Below are 17,348 nucleotides of genomic sequence, written 5' to 3'. Positions count from 1 at the left end.
TTCCTTCTCAGTGGATTGTATTGACCCCCCGAAAGCATTTTGCACCCAGCGTGGTTTAGTGGTGCCTCCAGGATCGGCCCATCCTTGATCGAGCGACGCTGTCATGTGATGATATCATCACGTGACGTCATGTTAAATGACATCATAGTGGAGCCACTTAACATGTGCCCTCACTCATATGCATATACGTGCAATAAGTGTGACATGAATGCCCGATCGAATGAATAAATAAACGAAAGAATGAATGAAGCTAAGTACGTGACAGTGCGAATCGGCGGTGTCACATGTTCATAGATAGTAACATATAACGCAACACACAGCTTAGCTGTCAAACGCTATTAGAATATTCCAACTACTTCAAAAGAAGCATGATGTTCCTTTAATAGCATAGTACATTCATGCCGACAAGATTCATAACACCAGGTATACAACAGATCTCTTGCTTTGTACTTACTCTTTTTTTTTATCTGATGTCTTTGTTTCCCTGTCACGCTATAATCACGATACCGTCTCGGCACCGTTTCATGGATACAGCAGAAAAAAGCCTTAGTATGCCTGATAATAACCCGATGACGTTATCAGCAGATCCAATCAACTGGTTGCCAAACGCACCTATCAACTGTAACGTATATACAGGCGACTGCTTAAGGCCATATATCGTAATTTAGTCCAAGAAAAAGCTGTCTCGTGTTGTTTAAGCACCAGAGAGCTGTCACAAATGACGCATCACGGTTATCTCATTCTCCACGAACTGCTTCGGGCAAAAGAGACCTGGCATAAATTCACACGCGCGCTCTCACTCCAGTGCACGTAAAAGAAAAGTGAACACGAAAAAAACTCCACATATAGCGAGGGTACCATGGGCCACGCCTACGTTATCTAGGGTGACAGAAATCTGTACTGTATAATTTTAAGGCCCAAGGTATAGCTTACGCCGGAGAGGGCTTGCGTGCAAACGGATAGCCACTGCCACGTGTGTGTATCAACCCCAGCGTCTGCTGCTTCTGCAGCAGAGCATTTTGGCCAATTACAACATCGTCTGGAGGGGGAGAAGGGGGGGGGTAGCCGCACGTATACTGCAGAGCACACAGTATCATCTTCTAGGCGGGAAATTAATTTACCCCTGAAATTGGGCGCGGAAGCCGATAACCGGATGCACGTAGCGAGTGTGACACCTATAGGATAAACACCAGCGTCTCCTGTGAGCCCTCTCTAATTGTTTTTTTTCAGAGGGCAGTGAGCTTTAATAAACCTAGGCGCCACATTAGTTCTTTTAATCACCGAAACAGACAAGAATAAAAGGGCAGTGGTCCGCAGCGGTCATTTTCGAAAAACACACCGCGTCGCCCGCAGATTAGCTTCGAGAAGCGACTGCCCGGAGGCTTCATTTTTACCCTGGTAGGTTCATCTTCTTTTCTCACCGCATTACACGACAAATAGGCCGCCGTATAATCTAGACTATCCTTGCATCGAGAAATTTGGGCAGCTAGTTAGTGCTCTCACTTCTGATAAGGGGGGGGGGGGTGCGGAGGAGTAACCAGAACAAGCCTGCGGGTATCCCTTATAGGGCCCTGCAACAATTTTCCAAGTAACCATCGAATGGCTTCAGCAAAGGAGTTTATTGTCTCACGAATCGATGGCCGCAAAAATCTTAAGAATCCCCTGTCAAGTACGAGCGCAGTTACAGAGATTTGTCGCGAACGTGAGCGCGGGCTCGTGGCGGCCTCCCGCGGCGGGCGCAGTAACTATGCAGCCCAAGATTGTCAAATCAGTCAATGACCGCAAATTTGGGTATATGGCGCGGTCATTTGCGTATATAGCATCATTTTTATAACAAACAGGGAACGATTTCTAGCTGACTTTGAGAATTAATTGTTAATTCCAGGCCGCGTGCTGCGTTATAATGTTTGGCTCGCGTGTTCTTAGGAGCCTCGACTACCGATCGACGGCGTTTTCTGACCATGCTGAAAAAAGTGTTAAGTGTTGCAGGGCCCCTTTAGGATGAAATATTGACGTGTCCAGTTATGGAACTGATGTTCCCTTACGATTTAACGACGCTTACACTACAAGAGCCGATTTCCCCCACTGCTTCTCTGCATATCGAGAACGCATGCGAATCAGACGACCACAAAACTTCCACTTTACGGAACTATCGTGCGACCTGAAATTTGGGTGAACGTAATGAGTCTGACCGTCCTGTTTCATTGTTGATGAGGGTCCATAAGTGCTCACAGTGACTGAGAGAGTCAAAGAAGTACAGAGGCGAGCTTAAAGGCCAACTCCGGCGTTTTTTGGCCATGTCAAAGTAATGGTGCTTTTATGTTCCTGAGACGCTCCTGTTACGGGCCCGATAGCAGAAATACTCGGCAAATTGGAGAATAATTTCAAATAAGCAAAAAAAGCGCAACACCGAAACCGAAACCCAACCGAGTGTACTGTCTACGTATGACGTAGACGTTGTTACGAACGAACCGGAAGTCGTGCAAGGCATGCCGGTCACGCCGGCGCGGAGTATGAAAACTGTGACATCCAGGACGAGCAGGCGCACAGGGGAGAGGTGAGCACGCCGCGCATCAGCTGTAATGTCTGCGACTGACAGTGCCGCGTCTGATAATGACAGTGTCTCGGCCAGTACAGCAGACGCTCGCTGTAGCGGCCGAAGTTAGCGGTGCCCTCGGCTGCGTCACTTCCGCCGCCTTCCCAATACTTACGTCACAGACGCAATGTTGCCAATAATTGTGGGAAGCCAGGAGGGCGTTTGCAGACAATCTTTAAAATTCATTTGCAAACAATCTGCGCATGTCTCAAGCCTGTAATTTGGCATAAATGACGGAAACGTGCAAAGGAACGTACCCAGCGAATTTCATAGAGATCCATCGACCTCGAAAAATCGCCGGAGTTGGCCTTTAAGCTGAAGCTCTCCAAGCGTGTCCATATGCAAGAGGAGAAGGAAGAGAAAAAGAACCGTATGTAGACAGCTGATGGGGACAAGCTGTACAATCTGTACATGCAAGAACAGAATGCACATTCGTGTATGAGTAACCTCTTGGTAGCCCCTCAAAGCACACCTGTCTTGCTCAGAAAACATCCTTAAGTCACTCCTACTTGTAGAAATTCGAAGTAAAGGTGCGAGCCGGCGGACGGAAACACTATGTGGTATAGATGTTGTATGAAGAGTAATGGGTGCCTCAGACATGTAGGCCGACGTTTGGCTGGATAGACGTGTCTTCGTCAAGGACACCTTCTCATCCTTGGCGCGTGAGTTTTACCTTCTTTAAAACGCGAGCAAGGGTCCAGGTGCACCGAACTAGGGGTCCAGATGCATTTGGGTATTTTATTTGTGAGTGTGTTTGTAGTACAACTTTAAACAACGGATCTGTTTAAGCTCGGAGAAGCTCCGATAGTCGTGAACAGAAATTATCATCATTATGAAGGGCTTTTTCCTTAAAGCCTAGCGCGTGAAACGCAACAACTCGGCCGACACGCGCTCCTTTCGTCCTCTTCTTCATCTTCTACTTGCGCGCCGATTTGTCCTGCGTGGCATGCAATAACTCGGATGGGCGAGAGAGCGAGTACAGAGAGAGAGAGAGAGAGAGCGTTGGCGGAAGAAGAGGAGGAGGGGCGGAGAAGAGAAGTGGAGAGGATGACGACGACGACGACGACGACGATGATGATGATGATGATGATGATGATGAGGAGGAGGAGGAGGAGGAGGAGGGGTATAACTAAGTGAAACAAAATAAAATTTCTTGGCGAGGCGAGATTGGAACCCGGGTACCTACGGTCCGAAGGCGAGCGCAGTAACCAGTCGGCTGCCCAGGCATGCTAGAAGAACAAGCGTTTATGGAAACCATATGATTGCGTTGCTGCGAGTGAGAACGAGAAAAGGAAAGAGAAAAAGAAAAAGAAGGAGAGAAAGAAAGAGAAAGAGAGCGAAAAAAAGCATAGCATAGCCACGTATAGTATGGTATAGTATAGTATAGTATAGTATAGTATAGTATAGTATAGTATAGTATAGTATAGTATAGTATAGTATAGTATAGTATAGCAACGGGGTGGCAACGGTAAGTGAGGGGGAGAAGGAGTGATGACAGGGTGAGGAGGAGAGAAAGAAGGAGGGGAAGGCCACTGGCTTCGCTGTTTCCCCAGTGTTCGCACAACTAGTGCGTAGGCGCCCCAATTATTTTTAAAAAAAAAGAAAATACTCTCTCGACAAACATGAAACAAGCAATAAAACCGACAATAACAGTAACAAGACGACAACTACGGTGTAACTAACTGGGACAAGTATCGACAAGTGAATGACACCTAAACCACATAATGTAAGTTGTGTGCCTCTTAACAGTGTTTTACAGTGTCACTAAGGCATAGAAGTGGCATGGAATGCCTAAAGTTACGACTCTAGGAGTAACATTACACCGTTTCCTGTTCTCGCGTATCAGCGAACTCATACCGGACTCATAACCATTGGCTGTAGGTTACAAAGGAGCAAAATTTCATGCGCTAGCTTTTCTTTACACGCTATGCTTGCTACCAGACCTCCTTGGAAGGAGCCTGTGGAGCAGGACACGGAGCAGTTATCGCCAAAATGAGGCTTTTGTAACAGCATGTAGCGAGATTTAGCTATTTGCAGCAATTTGGAGCAAATATATGGCAGCAGTTCCACGGCTGCAGTGTACTGACGCAGCGAAGGGGATCTGATTTATGTCGCCAATCTCTGAGCTCCTTGCATTAGCTATTTCACCAGCAGCCGACGGGTCATAACGGGACGCCGTTGGCCTCTCAGAGGCCTAGGCTATACAAACAAGATCGCCGGATCCCGAAGCGTCAATCATACGCTGCCTTGCTTCAACCAGGAATGCCCGTCATTTACTCGCGGCACGCACGAAGGGGGGCGTCCAGTGGTTCGCGTTAAAGAAAAACCGTTACGGTCGGGACCCCGCACAAGACCGCGGAAACCGCAACGCGACAGCACCTTACAGCCAAAGGGGCGGATCGCGCTTGGGGCATCCAGGGGGTGATGCGCTGGCAGCAATTAGCCACGCAGCAAAGAGAAGAAGAAAAAAAGCTTGGCTCCTCGCAACGAGGCACATTCCGTCGCACGAACGTAAAATAGCAAGAACCGAGTGGTTGCTCGCTTCGTCACACGACCGCGGCCGCCTCACTAGTGGACAATTAGATCGACTCTGCTGGCCACGGCAGTCGTTATAGGACCTGTGCGTCGCGGCAAATTAAAGATTCGCGGCGCCTGGGGACGCTTAATCATCTCAGCCGTTGCCGTGGACGGTGTCGCCATGCGTGCGACGAGCGACAAGGGGACGCGCACTTTGTCCCTGCGGTTTTGTTTTGCGTGCGCACCTCTAATCACGCATGGAAGACGAAAACTGCCCCCCCCCCCCCCCACACACACACACCTTCCCGCATACTACAGACGTGGTGCCCAATCTTGTCTCCTATCCCTGGAGGGTGCATAGTGCTGATGGCAGTCACTTAACCATTACGTAACCGCGCGCCTTAAGTTTAAAACAGCGCCCCAGAAGCCCCTATAGCCATGTTTTTTAATAGTCCATGGAAAGGCCATAGTTTAGTTCGAGGGTTCAAACGTTCATAGAAGTTTGCCGCCAAATCGAAGTTCCGGCTCAACGGGAACTGTTCCCTGTCCAGCCACTCTACTTTATTGATGAAACGTTTAGGCTTGATAGCAGCCTCTTATATGCACTCGATAATTAACACTTCGGAAGTGCCACGTTGAGATCTGAATTGCGAATTACTGCTCGCGTCGTCTTAATTTGAGTTCGTTTATCGATTCGATCGAAGGACTTCCTACAGGTTCAAGTACGTAGGCTGAACGCAGGTCGGTAAGCAAGGTGTGGCAAGTTTCTGCAAGACCAGCTGTAATCATACGTAGTACCCAGGAATTAGTATTGACCAGTGGTTTAAGGTCGCACCTTATAGTTACCCGTTTTGATCGCCTAGCTGTTCATTACCGACATGTCCGAAGGACACAGTTGAAGTAATAAGAAACAACTTTTGACAAATTATTGCGCTTCAGTTTTACGGCAGAACGTTGTAACATTACAACTATAGGAATGGACATCGTGTTATGCGAGCTTTTTTTTTTTATCGCTCGACTGACTTACATGAGCTATCTCTACGGGCAATGTTACGCAAATTTATTTCGTGGCTGGGATTTTCACGAATTGTATTGTCTACGAAAAGAAGTAATCGGCGCTACACAAAAACACCGAGATCCCTTAACCAACACATATTTCTTTAAAAAGTAGCAGAGACCTTTCTTTCGTTCCCTTCTATGCATAGGTCTGTATATCCCGTCGACCGGAAAGGTTCAAAACGTCACTCCCATAGAAAAACGTTTCAGGCAGTGACGCATTGACGCAGTGAGAAAGGGGGCGGGGAGTCAGGGAGGGGGAGAGATGGGAGAATGAAAATTTTAATGATATGCTGGAGATATTAGCCTAATCGATCTCCCGACTTGCCACGCCAGGTTCCAGGTGATAACTACGATATACACAGTGATGATATAATTAAGGTACACAAGAAGCCCATACAGTCACACAAAGTCTCACACACGCACGCACGCACGCACGCACGCACGCACGCACGCACGCACGCACTTACACGATGAAATGCCTCTTCTGTCAATATTCTTGGCCCAGCATTTAATCTCCGCAAAGTCCGACAGATTGAACGTCGAATGAAGCAGTACGAGACAGTAGGACGAGAAGCACTTCCTATCTCGTTCCGCAAATTATTTCCACCGCTAAGGGAACATGGTGCGAGAATGCGCCTTGCAGCGTTGTAAGAATAAATCTCCTTTTCGTAAGCGATGTAGCGTTTAGGGTTCTGTCTTGCTCCGGTAAGCACAGAGGGCAAATCTTTACACTTCATCAATTTCTGATATCTCTTGCTCTAAAAATATTCACCGAAGATTACGACACTGCCTAATACGAATTTTGAGCGCTACTGTTTAGGTGTTTTGATTTTGCGATAAGTTCAGGCAAACAACTTCAGAGAGACAGGCATGTATGTACACGGTTTACGAAGACAACGCCGTGAGTAGCGTGACTGAAGCGGGCAATTTCGTGCAACCGCCGCAGACGGGGCGTAGCGCGACTGCCTCGCTAACCGGGAGACCGCGGAAGGCAGCGCGTGGGCGCGTTCCACAACAGCCGCCGCAGACAGGCATCCGTTCCTGCAGAGCTTTATTTCCATATATGGTATCGGTGGACGCGCTCGAAGCATACCTTAGTGATGACGTCATAGGCGACCGCACGACGGCGCGCACTACTGTGGCGCCACGGGTGGCCGCCGCGGAACCTGTCGTTTCGCCACTCTTGTTCCTTCCTCCTCGCGCTCTCCTCGCTATCGCCGTCTTTCATCCTCCACGGCGCTCCGGGGTCTCCTCTCTTTCGTCCTCGTTCGCTCTGCCGGTTACGACGACGCCGACACCGCTCAATGCAGGAACGGGCGCCTAGGAGCTGCGCTTTAAAAACTCCTAAAGAGCAGCGAACGCTATCATATGCACTACATCGGCTTGGTCTGATACGCGCGTCTTGTTCGATGTTCAGTGATCGAGTCTTCAGTGCTCTTCTGGCGAATTTTTAAGCATCTCACGAATCATGGTGTACTCCTCTAATTGATTTAAGTCCTCATAAACAGACGAACATGAAGATAAAGTGAAGTATGCTAATCACTTCAAACTTGGTTCAGTTTGTGCTGTGAGCACCTAATAAACATTTACTTCTCTTATACGAAGCATGCACAAACTGTATGTCGTCGACAGTTTCCAAAGCAGTGTAGTTGCCCGGTAAAAGTCACATTTCCACTCTCTACGATCGCGCAGAGGGCCGGAATAATTGCATAAACTAATGATGTTGATTAATGGATATGGCCATAAAGTATCGGCGAATATTAAGCACTCTTTTTAACGAGAAAAAATACACGGTACACACCTTTAACAATGATGGCACATTATCATCCCCCGCTTCTTCCGTAATCTTGTATGCCACCTCTCTGCAGAGAAGATAAAAGAGAGCCTGCGATTTACATCAAGAACCGTATAGGTACATCAAGTTTTATGGACTATACAACCGCAGTGACAAGTAATAATGCGCGAGCTGACACTGCATAAAGGTATAAAGGTACAAGCAGGGGTGCCCGAATTCTTAACTGGCATTAAGGAGAAAATGTGGACCCGGGCAGGTAATGTATTACGAAGGATAGTTAACCAATGGTCAGTTACAGCGACGGAACGGGTAACAAGAGATGGGAAAGATTGCCGAAGAGGGCATAGGGTTAAATAAAATGATGAAATCAAGAAGTTCGCAGGCATAAAACAGAACCAGCTCGCACAAGATGGGGTAAATTGAAGATCACGGGGAGAGAGTTCGTCCTACAGTCGACTTAAAATGGACAGGAAATCATTCTTACGATGCTGATTATGAAATGTAAAGCCATTCCTTAAAGTTTTACGCTTTGCTTTCACGATATTTTGCGACCTCGCAACCTCGTAAGTTAGCAGTCCCGCAGGCTGGTATATTCTGGGAAAGCAATAAGGTACGAGAAACAGCACTTTCAGATGGCTGCGCGAGGTTTATAACAGGAGTGCGGCACCTGCAATCAACATTCACGGGCACATTTTTCAAAAGGGTTTCCAACGGCGACGTTCGGGCGCACCCCGTGAAGTTACTATAACTTACCAGAAATAGATTCGCGCTGCCCAACGCTTACCCTCCCATTCCTTGCAAGACGAGTGTGACGTGTCGTTCGCGTCCTGCTCACCGAACGTCGCTAGCGACCATCGCCCACTAGGCGCGTCTACCTCCGGACACTTTGCTGACCCGTGCCCCTGACCGTAGTTATCTCCCATTCGAAACACTAACATTCCGAGCATGCGCCGTAATGACAATAATTCAGCGAGACAGATTCACAGCGAGAGGCTGGCCCTACGCCCCCTTGTATATCGAAGCATTTCAACCGAACCATAGAGAAGTGAATGGAAGAAAAGGCAAAAGAAACGAGCAAAGATTCATTGCGGGGCCGAGCCGAAAGGAAATCGTATGTAGAGTAGGGCTAAGGCCCGTTCCGCTTAAGCATATAGATGCGAAGCGGCCACCCGGAGACTATTTGAGAAGATGTACGGATGGAGAAACTGGTTCGCTTCTAGAATAAGAAAGAAAAAAATGGCCATTAAAACGTAAGGTGGTTATCGTGCCAGCGCGTGCCCATTAACCAACCTTGCCTACACATCCACACCTCACACCAAACCCCCTCCTTTCCTTCTCACCCGCAGCTCACTTTACTTAGTGCCCTCTCTCTTTGTCCTCACAAGACTGCTTTGGCGAGTCGATTAACCGATAACCGAAGGTCATCAAGGGTGGGGAGGGAAGCCCCGTAGGCGAGCTCCCTTCCTGGAGTGACAAAAAAACAACGCGAGCAAACAAGGATGACCGAATCCCTTGCAGGTAGGCATCAACGGTTCTCGCAGGTAGACATCAACAAGGGGTGGGGTGGGGGGATTGCGAGCACGCCTATCGTAGCGCCCCGTCGCGGTCGTGGAGGACTTCGTGAATGCGCGCACCATTTCGAAGATAAGCACCCCGGAGGACACACGCGCCGCGCACGGGTGGTGGTGGTCAGGCAGGCCGGACGGTGAAGGTGCCAGAAAAACGTCGCCGCCAGACGAATTCGACGGGGCGTGAACAGGTGCGAACTTGCCGGGACCAATAGGGCGGAACGATAAGAAGGCAGCCAGCCCTTCGTCGTCGTTAAAAGGTCTAACAGTGGGCTCCAGACTACAGTTGCCTCGAGGCAACGGCAGTCGATGCGAAGAAGCAGTGTCGTGCCGCGTACGTGAGTGCGCGTAGGATGGGTTTCTGTACGCAACTGATAAAGAACATTGCCACTTTTCACGTTCCATGCTTCTGGCAAATGGTAGGACGGAAGTTTCACAGAAGGAAAGCTACTAAATGGGGTCATCGCTGAGGGACTAACATCAAATACGAGTGTTGTTGCAGCTCTCAAACATCAGTGTCACCTTTGGAAGCTTCAGTGAACGCTCCTTTACGGGACGCTCACATTCCGCGAACTCCATAGAAAGAACAAGCTTGTATTTATCGAAGGAGACTTACATGGTCTACACGAAACCCTAAAGAATATCAGTGGACAGACCTGACAATATGCTCTGTGTGTAACGCTTTCAGTGCGTAACGCTTTGGGGACTATCAATATTTATCAGAGAGGAAATCTAGCATGACATTGGTGTAAAGGACTACAGGGAGTAGTTTCCCAAACAGATAATATGAAATGACAAATACGCGGTGTAAAAGTATCCGTCATAATGTCAATGATATTCCTTGCGGTTCTGGACCGCAAGGCCAGGGTCGCGCCAACTGGAATACAGCAGAGCGCAAGGTTGTTTTTTTTTCTTTCTTTTAAGCGATTTCGCAGCTTGCGCAGCAACGCCGGTTGCTGGTCAGCGCGCACCTTACGCGTTCGATAAGCGAAGTGTTGAAGTGTTGTTCTGCTCAACATAGGCGCGCAGGGTTCCCCTTCCGGGGGGGGGGGGGGGGGGGCGAAGGTTCATCGCAGCGCCCCCCTCCCTATTAACTCAATGTATGGGGCAGACTTTGCGCCCCCCCCCTCCTTGTGCCTAGAGGGGACGGCCGCCCCCCTGGCCCCCCTGCGCACGCCTATGCTGCTGAATAAAGGTAGTGACTAGTGGCACTGGTCGTAGCACTGTAGCGGAGGCCGGTTGCGGTAGGCGACGAGAGCGTTCGGATTGCAGGCCAGGACATGTCCATATCAAAGGGACCCTGCAACACTTTTTCAGCATGATCAGAAAACGCTGCCGATCGGTAGTCGACGCTCCTGGGAACACACGAGCCAAACATTATAGGCCCCATGCGCTGCTGTTTCAAACCGGACATGCAGCGCCATTGCTGCGGCTGCTGGCAAAATGTCCCTGTTCCGTCCGCACAGCCCCGCTTGGACGGAGCATGCAGGTTGGCAATGGCGCAGCGCAAGCGTGAGTACGCGGCGAAAAAAGTCGACTTCTATATGCTCTTGCGAGTTCGCATGTCATAACAGCTACAAGAACACGGCCGGGAAACTGCCGAAGGTGCAATTTTATCATTTTCCATGGAAGCCGCACGAGGCTGATCGGAGAAACGTTGGAACGCAGCCGTTCGGTGCGTCCGATAGGCAAACGCGTCCCGTCTTCGCACGCTTTTTTTTCGCTTTCTATCCAAGTCAATGGCGTAACCAGGGGGATTCAACCCACCCCTCCCTCCCCGAAATTTTAAAATTTTGCATGTGTATGTGTACACGCACACATAGAAACGCACAGACGAACATACATAAATGATGGTTGAACACCCACCAAAAAAAAAAAAAGCATTTCTGGCTACGCTACTGCTCCAGGTAATATTGACACATTGTTGGTTCCCTTGTTCCTTTTATTATTATTTACCCCGAACGGAGGTTTGTGGCAACCATTGCGAGGCGAAACAGTCCTCCGCAGTGTCCACTTAGTCTGCTGTTAACGACTGTCGGGCTGAGGGGCCTCAGGGTCTGCTTTATGATCGGAGGACCTAGACGAAAAACACAGATGTATATATTCAAAAACATAATTTAGCAAACTTTTCGACGTACTAACAGCGCTAGAAAACTACGACGGGCACTTCGTGCGGTCTCTATTTTTTTTATCGCTGCTAATACGTCATTTCAACTATCCTAGCTTTCTGCTAATGCGCGCCGGTCATATAGAACAAGCGACGCGCGAGGCTGCCGATAAAAAGCAGAAAGAAAGATTACTCGCGTCTAAACGCACGGCGTACTCCACGCTCTTTATTTGTGCGATGCATTTTCTGAATATTTCCGACGGGACTGACGGCACTGTGCAGTTCTTATCTCACGCAGTAAACGTGATTAGCGGTATACAAATCGCCACGCTAAAGCGAACTATACTTCCTTTGAAGTATTCCTGAACGTTTGCTATTTGTCCGTAGCCGCAAAAAAGCAAGCGGGGCTCTTCTTGCGTTGCACTTTCACGCATCGACGTTCACCACACACAACTTCGAGCTAGGCGCCGGGAAGGGAACAGGGACAAAATGCGCTAAGTGACCGCATTGGCACTGCGCACTCGGAGAGCGGTGGCGCCATCAACTGAGCGCACGAGGCCTATAGCGCAGCAGGCGGCCTGGAATTTACAATTAATTCTCAAAGTCATCCAGAAATCGTTTCCTCTTCTCTCGACAAATGATGCCATAAACCCAAATGACTGCGCCATAAACCCAAAGTCCACGGCCATTGGCTGATTTGAGCATCGTGAACTGCATAGGTACCGTGGCCGTCGCGGGATGCCGCCACGTGCCCCCGCGCGCGCTGACGATCGCACTGAAAGTAAGCCGCGCGTTCGAAGGAAAAAAAAAAAGAAGAAGCGCTCAGGGTGATGACGCGCGCGTAACGGAACTTCTTTCCCCCGTGCCATCCCTCCCTGCTTAGCTTCCAGCGCGCTCGCCGGGACGAGGCAGCGTGCGAAAAAATTGGCCGCGTATCTGCGTGCTTCGCTGCAAATGTCGTCTAAAGACGATAAAAGAGGCGCTGCGTGACATATGGACGCCATCTGGCAATACGTCGGGAAACATGAGTGCTGTGTTGCGGGCTGGTAGTCCCAGCGCAGCAGCAGGCGAAGACCGGCGGTGACCAACGCGACCGGCGCGGACGCCAGCCAGCCCGAACACGCGGTTTGGCGCGAAGCGCTGAAGCAGAAGAAACGCCCGCACTCTACGAGTACTCTCCACACGCTCTTTTATTTACACGTGGCCTGTGTAAAACAGGAATGCCAGAGCGGTGTCCCATGGAATTCGTACAGAGCAATACAGAACCGAAACCGAAACACAACAATGAGCTCGTCCAGAGGGCACGGAGGAAGGCAAGTTTCAGCGCAGTCGCATTTTCTTCGCAGCTTAAGAAACTAGGGTCTTTATAATTACGTATGTATGCATTTTCTATTAAAGGAACACACCACCCAATACTTACCTAGTGATGTCGCGCGTCAGATATGCGTAATGTTTGCTTTTTGATCGACAATGTACACAAGTATGAACCTAGTCAGCCGTTCAAGATGGCTGGCCCTTGGGCAAGTGGTTCAACTTTGGCCGAGTGGCTGAATCGACTGACGTGCCGACAAACAGAAAGACAGACCAAAATTTCTGCGTTTAAGTATCCCAAGAAAGACTATCGTCTTTAAAATCTCTGTAACGCCGCACGTACTTGAGGGATTCTAAATATTAAAGACGATAGTCTTACTTGGGGAACCCAAACGCAGAAATTTTGGTCTGTCGGTCCTTCTGTTTGTCTGTCTGTCACCCGATCCAGCCACCCGGCCAAAGCTGAACCACCTGCCGAACGCCCAGCCATCTTTAACAGGTGGCTAGGTTCATACTTGTGTACATTGTCGATCAAAAAGCAAACATTACGCATATCTGAGGCGCAACATCACTATGTAAGTATTAGGTGGTGTGTTCCTTTACTAGAAAATACATAGATACGCAATTCTAAAGACCCGAGTTTCTTAAGCTGCGCTGAAAATGCGACGCTTTGCACGCCGACGAAAGCCCTCTGCCACGGAGGAAGGAAAGAACTTTCCTTCATTCGTGCCCTCTGCACAAGCTCATGTTTCCCGACGTATTGCCAGACGGCGTCCATATCTCACGCAGCGCCTCCTCTATCGTCTTTCGACGACATTTGCAGCGAAGCACGCAGATACTATTTTTGCGGCGCTCGATTAATGAGACAATAAACTCTTCTAATGAAGCCATTCGATGGTTACTTGGAAAGGTCTTACAGGGCCCCTTTAAGACTTTTGCACCTAGTCTCGCGTTTTGGATTAGCTGCGTTTAGCGCTGATCTGCTTTGATTCCGCTATTAAAATACGTGACTTTAATCGTAAGATAAGTAGTTCGTCGTGTCAACTTGGTGATTTGGCAACTTCTACTAATGCCAGCCGGTACGTGTATTCTGCAGCTGCCTAAAGATAAGCAAGTTCGTCGAAGCAGCCGCAATTCTAATGAAGTGTAAGAAATTTTTTTCCCGATCCAGGATCTGCATATTTAATATTCTCCAGGCCAACGAAGTCGTCCGAACAACGGCTTAAGAATCGATCAGCGGCGCTAAATATCGGTGCAGCGCGGAAATATAATCTTTCACAACCTCCTTGCGCAAATTCTTCACGTGAGCACGACTAAGACTACGGAGTCACTGCCAGTTTTAGGGCACTTTTAATCATCATCCTCGAAGTAAATTTCCACGCAGAGCCCGTTGAAGTATGCAAACAATGGCGTCGAGAGAGAAAGAGAACGAAAGAAGCGAAGTAAGAAAGCAAAATATGCTAAACGTGGCCAATTCATCGCGGGAGATGTCTGTAACAATCAACGATCGCGCATACGTGAGCGCGCGGATTTTAATTATCTGCGTATAATGTCGTCCTGCAAGACGAAACCGGAAAAAAAAACTTCTCGAAGTGTGGCGACTGCTGCGGATGGCACGCTTTGGATGCTCCCCGGAAAAAGCTCACGCGAAATCGCAGCAGAGCGGCGACGACGCGCTGCGATTTTGCAACGCTGCAGAACACAGCGGAAAGTGGCGCGGGAGGCAAAAATATAATTGATGGTGTCGCGTCAATTCTCAAGGCGAAGCGGATACCGCATGTCGCTTGATCGTTATCCCTTATAGAATGAGCGGCCCGATCGGCTGCCAAGTTCAGACGCGCAATCACTTTTTTTTTTCATTAATATTTCCGGTATATCGTACTTCCATTCGACCTTAATACATATAAGGTTTCTCACTTTTTTTATTTTTTTCACATATGCCTCGTTCTTTCTTTCATTGGGCATTCGCCAGGCGTTATTAAATGAGAACGTATCCATTCCTTCATCATTTCTTCTCTCTTCTTTCTTAGACCAGTAGCACAATCTGCACCGCGGACGGCGATGAAACAGTGAATATTGAGCAATGAATCCTTCCAGACACTTAGAAGCGGTTGACGTAGCATGTTTGAAATTTTTTGTGTATTATATTTATTGGGCCTCGTATCGGAGGTACTGTCGCAATTAAAAGACGAGACAGCATTGCAGTGCTCAACGCATTCGCGGTTGGCGTAACACAATTTCGGAATATCAAATACGCAGATACGATTACACATACATCGTTACTACGCATGCGCGGATATCGGCGTCCATTGCTTGCTTGCTTGCTTGCTTGCTTGCTTGCTTGCTTGCTTGCTTGCTTATAGGACGCCAGATTCCGGTTTCGGAAGGAGATAGATTTAATTTCGAAGATAATGGCCAAGCCATATCGAGGCACATAAGGGACGCGGTTCATATACAGAGCTGTGAATGTAAAACGATATTGATGAAGCAATCGATATGAAAATATGACACGGGCAGCGAGACCGCTGTCCATCCATTCAGGAGAATAAGTGCTCGTCGTGTATATTGTCGTTCGTCTAGAGTGTTAGACTTGTCTAGCACTCTAGATATGAAATCTGATGTTCGTAGAACATGCGTGTCAATCGATGTTACCTAGAACCCGTATACCAACAGTCATGACTTATGTCGGAATACCTACCTGCGACTAAAGTTATGTCCTGTCCATCCTTAACACACACACACACACACACTAACAACAACCCCCAATTACTGAGGAATCTGTTAAACTGGTTCTGTTGTTGTCGTTACTCTTGCTGGTGGCGGTGTTTGATTCCACACCAATGGAGCCAGATCTTAAGTCCGAGCCAGGCGTCACAACGAACACATGAATACTACTAACTTCTCTACAAGTGCACCCAAACATTAGACGATCAACCAAAAATACCAAGTCTACAAAAAGTGTACAGTAATAAAAGCACGAACAGACCAAGCCACGATTCCTACAAAATTCGATTCGCCAAACCACTACGATAGCAGCGCAAACACCCGAAAACGCAGTCGCCTTGACTGGTCATTTCATGCCTCATTTGGCATGGCCTCCGTTCGAAGCATCGACCATAGCATAAACCCAACTGCTTCAAACACACAGACTGTTTTGAAAGTCCGTCGGCAGGATTTTGTCTTTGGGGAAAGGTTGCAAACTCGTGTTGCATCGCGCGTGGGAGAGGGAGGGATCATTAGTATGGTTTTGGTGGGGGTCAAGTGCTGGTGTGTCTTTGAGAGGGAAGGGGACGGGGGGAGGGGGGAGGGGGGTGTGGTTGCATTGCCCCGTTAGCACACCCTGCCGACGCCCGTGCTGCTTCGTTACCTCATCGCTATACTGTCTCCACCCGCACGAGCGCCTATATTACCACTCCACTGCAAACAAGCAACGTCACGCAGTGAAGCACGCAAGTGTAGTGTGGGGAAGCTACCGATACGAGTGAGCATTTGGAGGGCTGGTACTTGAGCCAGTTTTTGGGCAGGGTAACAGTGACTGCAATTTGCATCTGCCCGAACATACTCAAAGATATATGACTTCGCACTTAAAACTCACAGGGTGCCTCATGCAATCGCCTAAGACGATGCGAAGGCAGAAGTTATCTTCAGCTCCTTTTTTTTTTTCTTTTCAGTCATGTACCGACTAGCCTTTCGCCTCCATCGAAATGCGAGCGCTGCGGCCGGGATCGAACCCTCGACCTTTGGGTGAGCAGAGTCCAGCACTTGTCCCGTCTGCCTGTTCTTCTTCGCTATCTTCGTTTTTTTTTTTTTTTTTCTGGTTTCCTCTTCCGAATAGTAATTTTTAATGCGCAAGAAAAAAAACACTATCATCACTAAACATCACGATAACTACCTAACCGATACAGGTTTGTGTGTCTTTCCATTCCCTTATTGAGCAAGAGAAAGAGAGAGAGCAAAATGAAACAAACGGAACACAGAGAACATATTTTGCATAGCTGGCGCGTAACGTTTCATTAAACCAATTAACAGGCCACACTGTCGGCATCGACAGACCTTGCTTTGTTAAGTCCTTGCCTGTCTCTCGCCAAACGCCAAGCCTGACGAAGTAAGAACAACAGAGTAACACAGCAGCGACAAGGGGGCCTCACGGTGACGCTTGTCATTCTCTCGAGGAGCGCCAAAACATGGCACGTTATAAGAGCGCCGAAAATATCGCCTCCGTGCCACTAAAAGGCGCAGAGGGAGCGAGAGAGGCCCGCGCGATCGGCGGCGCGCCGTAATCGCTCCAATTTAATAACCTTGCGCGGATAAAACCATTTGGCTATAAACGCACGAACGCGGCGGAGCGCCGCGGCGGGGCGCATTAAAAATAAACGTGACGTCCGATCGTGGACG

Source organism: Rhipicephalus sanguineus, chromosome 9 (assembly GCF_013339695.2).
Source record: "Rhipicephalus sanguineus isolate Rsan-2018 chromosome 9, BIME_Rsan_1.4, whole genome shotgun sequence".
NCBI lineage: Eukaryota > Metazoa > Arthropoda > Arachnida > Ixodida > Ixodidae > Rhipicephalus > Rhipicephalus sanguineus.
Note: the sequence above shows the minus strand (reverse complement) of the source record.